Here is a 10,383-nt window from a genome sequence, read left to right on the forward strand (position 1 = left end):
CCACCCCCACATTCCTTTTCGCCTCTCTCTGCCAGGGTCAGTTTTTCTTGGTTGCAATTCAAAACCCTGTCTGGTACAGACAGCAGATCAGCCGGTTTAATAAAATGTTAAGTAGACTGCTCCTTTTATTGGTTTATTGATTTGCCTATGTATCTTTGACTTGGCTTCTGCTCAGAGACTGTTTTCTTGAGTGATTTTTGCTTTTGTAATACTGATACATTAAAGAGGAATTTTATTTTTATTTTTTGGCAATTGGCCTACCTCTCTTCCCTTCTCCCCCCTTCATCTTTTTCGGATGTTGGTGGGTGGATTAACCCAATTCAATTTTAATTGCCTGGGATCTCAGTAACACACTTTAGGTAAAAAAAATTAGGTAGCTGAGAAGTGGAAGAGTAAAAGAAAACAGAGAGAGGAGTGAAATAGATGTTTTTGTGCAGGAGAGTATTACGATAGAACTGTGAGCTCGGTTAACTGTTTACAGACGAGGGACTTGCAACAAGGAGTGCATAACTCATGGCTGTAACTAACTCCTAGTCCAGGCCTCCTGCTCTACCTCCTGGGTGGTTAGCTGTTCTGGCACTGGCCCCAGATTCATGGCAACCCCAAGCTCCCCAGAAGAGAATGCTGCTCTGTTCTGAGCTATCCCCATGAACACTTAGGGATCAGAGCGTTGTGACGCAGATAGTTTGCATTGGCTGGTTTTCAGAAATATGATTCGATTGCCTGACCTTTCTTCTTAGTCTTAGTCTACAAGCTCTACTGAAACCTCATAGCAACATATAAGCTTCCTCTGACAGATGGGCAGTGGTTACACATGAGATGCACTGGTCAGGAACTAAACCAGTGCCTCCTACACAGAAGGGGAGAATTCTATCCCTGGATTACAAGTGCCTCCCAGTCTATGATACTGTGAGAACAATAACCAGAAATCAAGCTGAGATCGGGTTAAATTTAGCCCAGTTTATTATATTTCTAGAGGGAGTCCTGCTGGTGTAGTGGTTATGCATCGGGCTGCTATCAGAATGGTCAGCAGTTCAAAACCACTAGCAGTTCTGGGGAAGAAAGACTAGGCTTTCTACTCCGGTAAACAGTTACAGTCTCGGAAACCCATGAGTGTCACTATGAGTCAGCACTCACTCAATGGCAGTGAGTTATGGCACTTTTTAGGTTTATGGCTCTGTATGATAAGGATTTATACTTTCAAGAGATGTTGTTTGTTTGTTTTTCTTTACCATTTACAAAGCACTCACTTCATTAAAGTCTCTTAACTACCCTAAGAGATAAGACCATCATCACCCAAGACGAATGAAACACATGGGGAAATGTTCCTGTTCCTTAGCCTTCTGGGAAATACCAGACAAAACAACATGAGATACCTTCTAACACCCATAACTGTAGTCCAGATTTTAATAAACTGAGAGCAACAAATGCTGAAGGGAGGGCGGCGAGATCGGAGCTCTTAACCACAGCTGGTGGACTTGTAAATATCAACAGCCACTGTCGAAGCCAATATGGCAATTGAACTACCTTATGATCCAGCAATATCATTGCTGGGTATATACCCAAAAGAAATAAAAAACAGCATGGGGTTTGTTCCCCCGTGTTCATTGCAGCCAAGTTCACAATAGCAAGAAGCTGGAAATAGCCTAAATTCCCATCAGTAGAAGATTGGATAAAAAAAATCTCCGGTGTATGCATCCCTATGAAAACATGAAACACCTGAAGATGTGGCGAGAGCTGGAAAACAGTATGCTGAGTGAAGGTAGACAATCACAAAAGGGCAAATACTGTCTGCGTGCACTGCGGTAGGAACAAGCAGCAGAACAGGCCCACGCTCAGGCTTGTGAGGCATCCAGTGTGCTGTCTGGGGACCAGACAGCCCGGTAGAGAACCTGACTGGTGTGAATGAACCGTATACTATCCACTCTTGGTAAGTATTTTGAAGGTCACTTGGCTGGAGGGCACGTCATGATAGCTGGGATCAAAGGGTCAAGGGAGGAGACGGGATATTGTCTACAGAGTGACTGCCATTGTAAATCTTATGATGAGGTTCCCTGCCAACAGGTAGGCAGCCCTATCAGAGAGGTGAGGGATACTGATGGGAAAAACAACACAGGAGAGGATAAAGGGAGCCAACGCATCTGGGGGGCATAAATGCATGTCTGTTGGTAGGAAAAGAGGGAGGACCGGCCTTCAGTTGGGGGAAAGAACGATTGAAAATGCTTTTGGGGACACTAAGGGGAGAATGTTTTTGGTGGTATGCACTGAATGGGCCACATTGACCTGGGCTTCTGGGTGCATCCTGGGGACCCAGGCCGGGTGCTGTGGAACGCTGGGACACTGAATCCTGGATCTTCAAAGTGCACAGCATGCTCAGAGGCTGCATCCTTGAGTTCCAATGCTGGAACGTCACTGCGTGAACTGGACTCTACCCCCCCACACACATTTAACCTGAGGACGTAAGTAGGAAAATATATGGTGTCTGAGGAAGCGGCAGACAGCTGTGCCAACATTGTTGAATTGCTGGTAGGCGGACAAACATGGTCTTGCTACATTGGTGCCTTATATGCTGTATATATTGTTTGGGAGAACCTGTGACTGACTTCTCTTTTATTTCGTTTTTGTTTGTTCATATTAGGGTGTATCAGAGGTGTTAAGCCATTGGGGGTCACTGTCTTGAAGTTGTATGTTTTTGTTTATTGGTATATGAAACCCAGGGTTGATGAACCGACAGGGATAACAAGTAGAATAAGGGTTTCAGGGTAGGGGTGGGGGTGGTAAAACGGAGACCATGTCAAGGAGTCCAGGAAGAAAAAGGAGGTTTGGAAACTGATTGTGGTTGAAACTGTACAATTCTGCTTGACATGATTGAGCTATGGAATGATATATGTATTAATTCCCAATTAGTAATAATAATAAAAAAGATAATCACTTAAAAAAAGTTGGTATTCACGTCTTGATAAATTTCTTTACATTTCTCCTACTTCTGACTTGTCTAGTTTTTCTATTTGCTTTGGTTTTGCAATTATAGCCACAAAATGAGTCAACTGGGAAGAAAGTAATATTAATATATTTGAGCAAGCTTATCAGTTGGAGCCATCCTAAAGGTTCTATTGGATGTTGTTATTCATCTCAATTTTATAAAAGAAGGGGGGAAAGATTACATAGATGAAGTTACTTGGTTAAGATAAAATAACTACTAAACATCAGAGCCACCATGTCTTGGTTAATTTTAATATACATATTAAATATACATAATAGTAATATACATAATATATATGTATATTAAATTATATATATGGAGTGTTCAATGTGTTAGGCTGAGTAAGCAAGAGTGTTAGTTTACCCATTAGTTAACTGGAAATTCTTGTAACCAGAGCTTTCCATTCTTAACCATTTTTATTGACGTTTTTTACTGTACTTTACCTAGTAATTTTAGTAGCTGGTAGACCAGTGAACAATTTTCTAGTTTTCAGTAACCAGGTTTGAGACAGATTTTAAGATCTTGGGATGTATCTAACAGTATGTCATGCATACATTATTTTGTCTTTTCTCTGAAATAAAAAGCTGTCATCCGGGATGTCATCCGATGCGTAAAAAATTGACAAGATAAATTTGACTGCATCACTGCATTATCAAAGATCGAGATCTAGAGTTATTTTCATTCTAATAGTATACCAAGAGAACTTTTTCTGTTTTTTCAAGTTATTTGTATAAAGTATGAACGTTGTCGAAGGGCGTTAAGTTAAAGGCTCAGAACACACAGAGACTTTTTTTCTATGTAGTTGGAAATAGAAAATGTCATTTTCTGTACATTCAGCTAAACCATTGTTAACAAAACCTAAATGCTAATGTGATCTAGGCTTTTCAAATTCATTTGCCGTTGCTTTTCCTTCAGAAAATTAAAAAGGATCAAGGATTTTAACTAGAGAAAGGTGCTGGAACCATTTGGAATGCAAGGATGAAGGAGAAATAAGACGTGGGCAGACAGAAACAGCGCCACAAACAACATAAGCTGGCTTTAGGTGGCCGTTGAGCCTTTCTGACATTTGGCTGAAAACAGTATTTTTGTCACAGAAGCGTTTACTCTCGCCAACGAACATTTCTGACGAAGCAGAAAGCCAACTGCCTCGCAGTCCCAGCGCCGCCCGGGCGCCGCCCCAGCCCGCTCGACTGCCCCGCCCTCTCTGCGGCTGGCCCCGCCCAGACGGCCCCGCCCCCTCTGCTCCCGGCCCCGCCCAGATGGCTCTGCTCCCGGCCCCCGCCCCTTCCGGCTCTGCGCAGCGGGCCGCCGGCGCCTCGGGACCTGATTGGCTTATCTGACAACCGCCAACGGTTGCGCAGTTTAAACCGGAGCCCGAGCCGCGACCCGGGGTCGAACTCCGGGCGCCAGGTGGTGGTACCCCTACGTGGGAAGAGCGGTAAGTCAGTGACCTGTGGTTTGGGCATTTTCACTCCTTTTCTAAAAACTGGGAGTCGTTTTTCCCCCGCGTCAGACTTCCCGGAGGGGCTCTCCCGCTCTCGGATCCCGCGCCGGCCTGCGGGGGAAGTGCGGGATTGGATCGGAGTCCCGCCTCTGGCCCTGGCCTGGAGCCCCCGATTGCGGAACAGGGACCTGGCCGACTGATGGACTGTCAGCTTTTAGAGGGAAGGGATTATTTGTTTGTCTTTGTGACTGCCCTACCCCTGCTTCTAAAACGGTTTCTCACTCCTTGTAAGCGCCTCTTAGGTATCTGCTAAGTAAATGTTCAGGACAATTTACTCAAATTCCGAAGAAGCCCTTCTCCGACTCCTAGCGACCTGGTAGCATGTACGCGAGAAGCACACACCGCCTCACGGTATTGGAGCATCAATCCGTCACATTGAGCATCTTCTTTTTCGCTGACCTGTTGTGCCCATTACCGTGTCCTTCTCTAGGGACTGGTCCCTGCTGATAACATGTCCAAAGTTTGCGGACTCTCGCCATCCTTGCTGACCTTCCCAGACAGATTTTCCTGTTCTTCTGACGGCTCATGGCACATTTAACATTCTTGGCCAACACTGTTATTCGAAGGCATCAGTTCTTCCTTCTTGGTTTGCATTGCCCAGCTGGCATGCATATGAGGTGAATGAAAATACCCTAGGCTTTCTAACACTTTAAAAGAGGGATTTTGGAGCAGCTTTTCACAATGGAATAAGGCATTGTTTGATTTTGTCATTGCTGCTTCCATGAACATTGGTTTTTGGATCCAAGTTAATTGCAAACCAGCCTACTGCAATATTTTCTCCCATCTATCAGGTTGCCATCGGCCCGGTTGTGAGGATGTGCTTTTATCCTCAGGAAGAGGTGTAATCCATACTGAAGCCTGTGAGGTCTTGGATCTTCAGCAGTAAATGCTTCAAATCATCTTAGCTTTAAACAAATTGGGTTGTGTAATCTGCATATCACAGATTGTTAATGGTTTTCTTTATTCAGATAATCCAATTCCCCAGATTATTTGCTGACACACTCTTCCTGGTTATAAACCACACAATATCCCTTCTTCTGTTTGAACCACTGCCTCTTGCTCTATGTACAGGTTCTGCATGAGCACAATGAAGTATTCTGAGATTTCCATTCTTCATAGTATTATCCGTAGATTATGATCCACACAACCTTTGCATAGTCAAAAAAACACAGGAAACATCTCTCTGAGCTTTACTGCTTTCATCTGATCTCAATCATACCTCCGTTCCACGTCCTCTTCTCAGTCCGCTTGCATTTGTAATAGTTCCCTGTGGGTGTACTCTTGGAGCCATTCAGAAATTATCTTTAGCAAAATTTACTTGTGTGTGATATTAGTAATATCATTTGATAATTTCAGCATTCTTTCATTTTTCTTTGGAATGGACATGAATTATGGATCTTTTTCAGTCAGTTGGTCGGTCAGCTGTCTTCCAAATTTCTTGGTGCTTCCAGTCTTGCCTCTGTTTATTGAAATACCTCTATTGGTGTTCCATCATTTCCTGAAGGCTTATGTTTAGTGCAGCTTGTTGTTATTATTGTTAGGAGCCATCTAGTAGGTCTGAACCATAGAGACCCTAAGCACAACACAACAAAACCCAGCCTTGTCCTGCTCCATTCTCACAATTGTCCCTATGCCTGAATCCATTGCTGTAACCACTGTATCAGTCCATCTCATTGAGAGCCTTCTTTCTCTCTGTCCCATCCACATTACCAAGCGTGATGTCCTTCTCCAGGCCCTATACCCTAGACATGTCCAAAATATGTAAGATGAAGCCTTGCCATCCTTGCTCCTAGGGAGTACTCTGGCCATAATTCTTCTAAGATATACTGGTTTGTCCTTTTAGCAGTCCATGGCACTTTGAATATTGTACTCCAGCAACCCAATTCAAAAGCATCGGTTCTTATTTGGTCCCCCTTATTCATTGTCCAACTTTTACACGCCTATGAGGTAGTGGAAAATACCGTGGCTGGGTAATGCGCACCTTAGTCCTTAAAGTAATATCCTTGCTTTTCAATATTCTAAAGAGGTCTTATGCAGCTGATTTACCTAATGCAAGTTGTCTTTTGATCTCTTGACTGCTGCTTCCGTGAGCACTGATTATAGATCCAAGCAAGACAAAAGCCTTGACAACTTCAACTTTTTCTCCATTTATCATGATGTTACCTATTGATTAAATTTGGGGATGTAGCTCTTCTTTACATTGAGTGATAATCCACACTGAAGGCTGCAGTCCTTGATCTTCATCAGCAAGGGCTTCAAATTCTCACTTTCAGTAAGCAAGGTTAGCACAGCTTAGACTTCCTTTTTAATACCATCAATTCTTGATCGTATGCTGTCTTCTGAAATGGTTCAGTGTTGACCCACTCTTTGTGGTACAGTGGCTATACTCCTTCCATTTTCTTTTGATTTTTTCCAATATTTTGACCGTAGAATCCCTCATTATTATAATTTGAAGCTTGATTTTTTTTTCTTCTTCTTTCAAGGTAGAGAAATTCAAGTATGTGCTTCCCTTTGGTTTTCTGACTTAAGGTTTTTACACATTTTATTATAATACTTTGTCTTTTTGACTCACACTTTGAAATGTTCTGTTCAGATCTTTTGCTTCATCACTTTCAACTCATAGATACCCTATAGCAGTGGTTCTCAACCTTCCTAATGCCGCGGCCCTTTCATGCAGTTCCTCTTGTTGTGGGTGACCCCCAACCATAAAATTACTTTGGTTGCTACTTCATAACTGTACTTTTGCTACTGTTATGAATCAGGTGACTCCTGTGAAAGGGTTGTTCGACCCCCAAAGGGGTCACGACCCACAGGTTGAGAACCGCTCCCCTATAGGTAAGGGTAGAACTGCCACTGTAAGGTTCTAAGCCAGTACCTTTATGGGAATAGAAAGCCTCATCTTTGTCCTGCAAGGTCAACAATTTGAGCCTAGCAGTTGCTCCACGGGAGAAAGATGAGGCTCTTTACTCCCACACAGATTTATAGTCACAGAATCCCACAGGGACAGTTCTGTCTTATTAGGATCCCAATGCAGCAGAATTAACACGATGGTAGTGAGCTTGTTGTAATGGCAGTGTTTTTTAAAATGAACTTGCCTTTGAGTCTATGTGTGTATATATGTGTTTATCTGTGTGTATCTGTGTCGCTCGCAAATAATGTATTTATTTGCTTGTTTTCAAATACCACTTCTCTTTTTTTACCCACTCTCCTTGGCCTCCCCGTAAGCTTCAAAGTTCGTTTCTTTTGGTGTGAAAATTATTTTTTTCTTTTGTAATAGTGGTTTCATACAGTATTTGCCTTTATGAGTTCACTTGTTCCCTTGTCCCTGGGCTACTTGACCCTCCCCCTTCCACTTTCCCACCTTCCCTTCTACTGTGTCCCCTTGGAACCGTCGGTCCTGTTGTTTTCTTCTCTGAATTGTTTATCCCACCTATCTTATCTAGATAGCCATACAGAGGCATTAATAAGCGCAAAAACCAGGCAAAGCCAAGCAAAACAACAAAGGAAGACAAAACCAACAAAACAAGAACAGCAACAACAAAAAAGCCCCAAACAAAATAATAACAACAAAAAGAAAGACAAAGACAAAAAAGGAAAAGGCTATAAACAGTTCCAGGACTGTTTTTTGGCCTTTAGGAGTGTTTTCCAGTCAAGTCTGATGGGATGCCACACTCTGTCCCCAAAGTCTATTTTTGGTATTCCCTGGGGACTTCATCGCTTTGCTCCTCTTGCTGCTCTGTTGCATGTCCTTAGTGTTTTGCCCCAGTGTGATGGGGTCAAATTGGACACTGTTCCTGCACTGTGTCTCCAGTGTTGTCCCCCGTAGCACTATGATTCAGTGAAGGACGTCATGTCTGGTGGTGGGGCCAGTCCTATGGTCCTCCCTGTGCATTGTCTGCTCTGAGCAGGAATATGGTCCTCGGGCTTAGTGGGCCAGGATGTCCTCTCCTCCTTTCCATCCCTTACGTTTCTCCTGTGTGCTCTGATCAGATGGACCTGTCTCCCCAAGCTGTAGCATCAGTGCTCTCCTCTGAAATGAATTCTTCTGAGGGTGGTGAGGGGGGTCCACGTAGTTGAGATTGGGGTCTGCCCGCAGACCTCTCTGTGGCTCCCTGCTACATGCTGGCATGTTGCCTTCACGTCGAGGCGCAGCGTGTTGAGGCCTGGTCCTTCTTTCCCTCTCCTGTGGCGATATCAACAATACCCTCCCTTTGGGTGGGTGGTTTCCATCGTTTTGCTGTTGTGGATAATGCATGGGGATTCATATATCTGTTCAGGTTTTTCTATTTGTTTATTATTTAGGACTAGTTGTATAAGTATAGGGCTCTCTGAGAGAAAGAGTAGTAACTCTCTGCTTCCTTAAAGATTTACAGCCGCCAAAACCCTAAGGCAGCGGTTCTCAACCTGTGGGTCGCAACTCCTTTGGGGGTCAAACAACCCTTTCACAGGGGTTGCTCAATTCATAACAGTAGCAAAATTTCAGTAGCAACGAATATAATGTTATGGCTGGGGGTCACTACAACAGGAGGAACTGTATTAAAGGGTCGTGGCATGAGGAAGGTTGAGAACCGCCGCCCTAAAGACAGCACTGCTCTCCCCTAGCGGGCTGCTCTGGGTCGGAATAGACTTGATGGCGGAGGGTTCGGTGATGAGGACGAGCTCCTCATCAAGAGATTCATAACATAATTACAGCTGCAAGCCCTTTAAATAGATTCCAGAGGTGCGGACCTGGTGTCTTGGGGTGGGAGGGCCTCCAGGGAGTGTGAAGGGTGGTGGTGGCGGTACTTATCGGGTAGCACAGACTATCCTCTGCCTCAAAGATGAACATGTATCCTACATGCAGTGGAAAGTCACTCCATCCAACATCCCCCAAAACATCTCAAAAGTGAGAAAGTCTCATTTTTCTCCCATGGAGCAGCGGGTAGTTTTGAATTGCTGTTCTTTTGGTTAACAGTCCAACCCCAAACCCACTATGCCACCATGCAAAGTATCATTTTAATATCATGAGCTCCATAATCCTAGATATCATCATGTGTATTAGTTATGTATGAAACCGAGTATGATTTATCCTGGGGCCAACTGCTGTCTCTGTGCCTGGGAAACTAGAGAACAAGTTGTCTGTTCTAGACCAGGCAAAGGTACAGATAATCTCATTCCAGCAGGAGGTGGAACTCCTTTGTACTGTGTATTATATCCATTGTTCTTGTCACACTATAACATAATGATTTCTTCCCTATTCGATTGTGAGAGTCTAATAGACCATAAGTCTAATAAACAAATAAAGCTGAAGAGTTCACCCCACAGGGTTCACTCACTGCCACAGTATCGAATCTGACTCATAGGAACACTGTAGGACAGAGTCCAACTCCCAGGGCTTTCTGAGACTATTAATCTTTATGGAAGTAGAATGCCTCGCCTTTCTTCCTCAGAGAGACTGGTGGAATTGAACTGCTAACCTTGCAGTAAGTAGTCCAACACTTAACCCAGAGTACCACCAAAGCTCCTCCCATAATCGCAGCCTTCAAGTCAGTGGCAACTCACAGGGACCTCATAAGACAGTGTAGAACTGACCTGCTGTGTTTCTGAGACGAACTCTTCGTGTGAGTAGAAAGCTTGTCTTTCTCCCACAGAGTAGCTGGTGGTTTTGAACTGCTAACCTTGTGGATCACAGCCTAATGTGTAACCTCTACACCACCAGGACTCCCCAAAGCGCTTTCCATAGGGGTGGGCATATCTTTACTCTGCCTTCATTAAGGGGGTGCTTATCTCAACGGTTACTCTTCGTAGTCATTATCATAACAATGTGTGTTCCCACATCAGACTTCTCCATAAGAGCAAGGACCAGGGCTTGTCACCTGGGCCAGGGCCTAGGCTCCTGCCAGCACAATCTATTTTC

The 10,383-nt window shown here is 44.0% G+C and overlaps 1 protein-coding gene across 1 annotated transcript in view; it reads left to right on the forward strand.

The window, feature by feature from the left end:
• The first annotated feature begins 4,397 nt into the window (after positions 1 to 4,397).
• SGO2 (shugoshin 2) overlaps positions 4,398 to 10,383 on the forward strand; it is a 28,074-nt gene continuing 22,088 nt past the window's right edge. Inside the window, exon 1 of the mRNA XM_045295681.1 lies at positions 4,398 to 4,421. The gene's annotated coding sequence lies outside the window, so the exon portion shown is untranslated. The remainder of the gene's footprint in view (positions 4,422 to 10,383) is intronic.

Source organism: Echinops telfairi, unplaced genomic scaffold (assembly GCF_000313985.2).
Source record: "Echinops telfairi isolate 266 unplaced genomic scaffold, ASM31398v2 ScPeMD7_3;HRSCAF=10, whole genome shotgun sequence".
Lineage (NCBI taxonomy): Eukaryota > Metazoa > Chordata > Mammalia > Afrosoricida > Tenrecidae > Echinops > Echinops telfairi.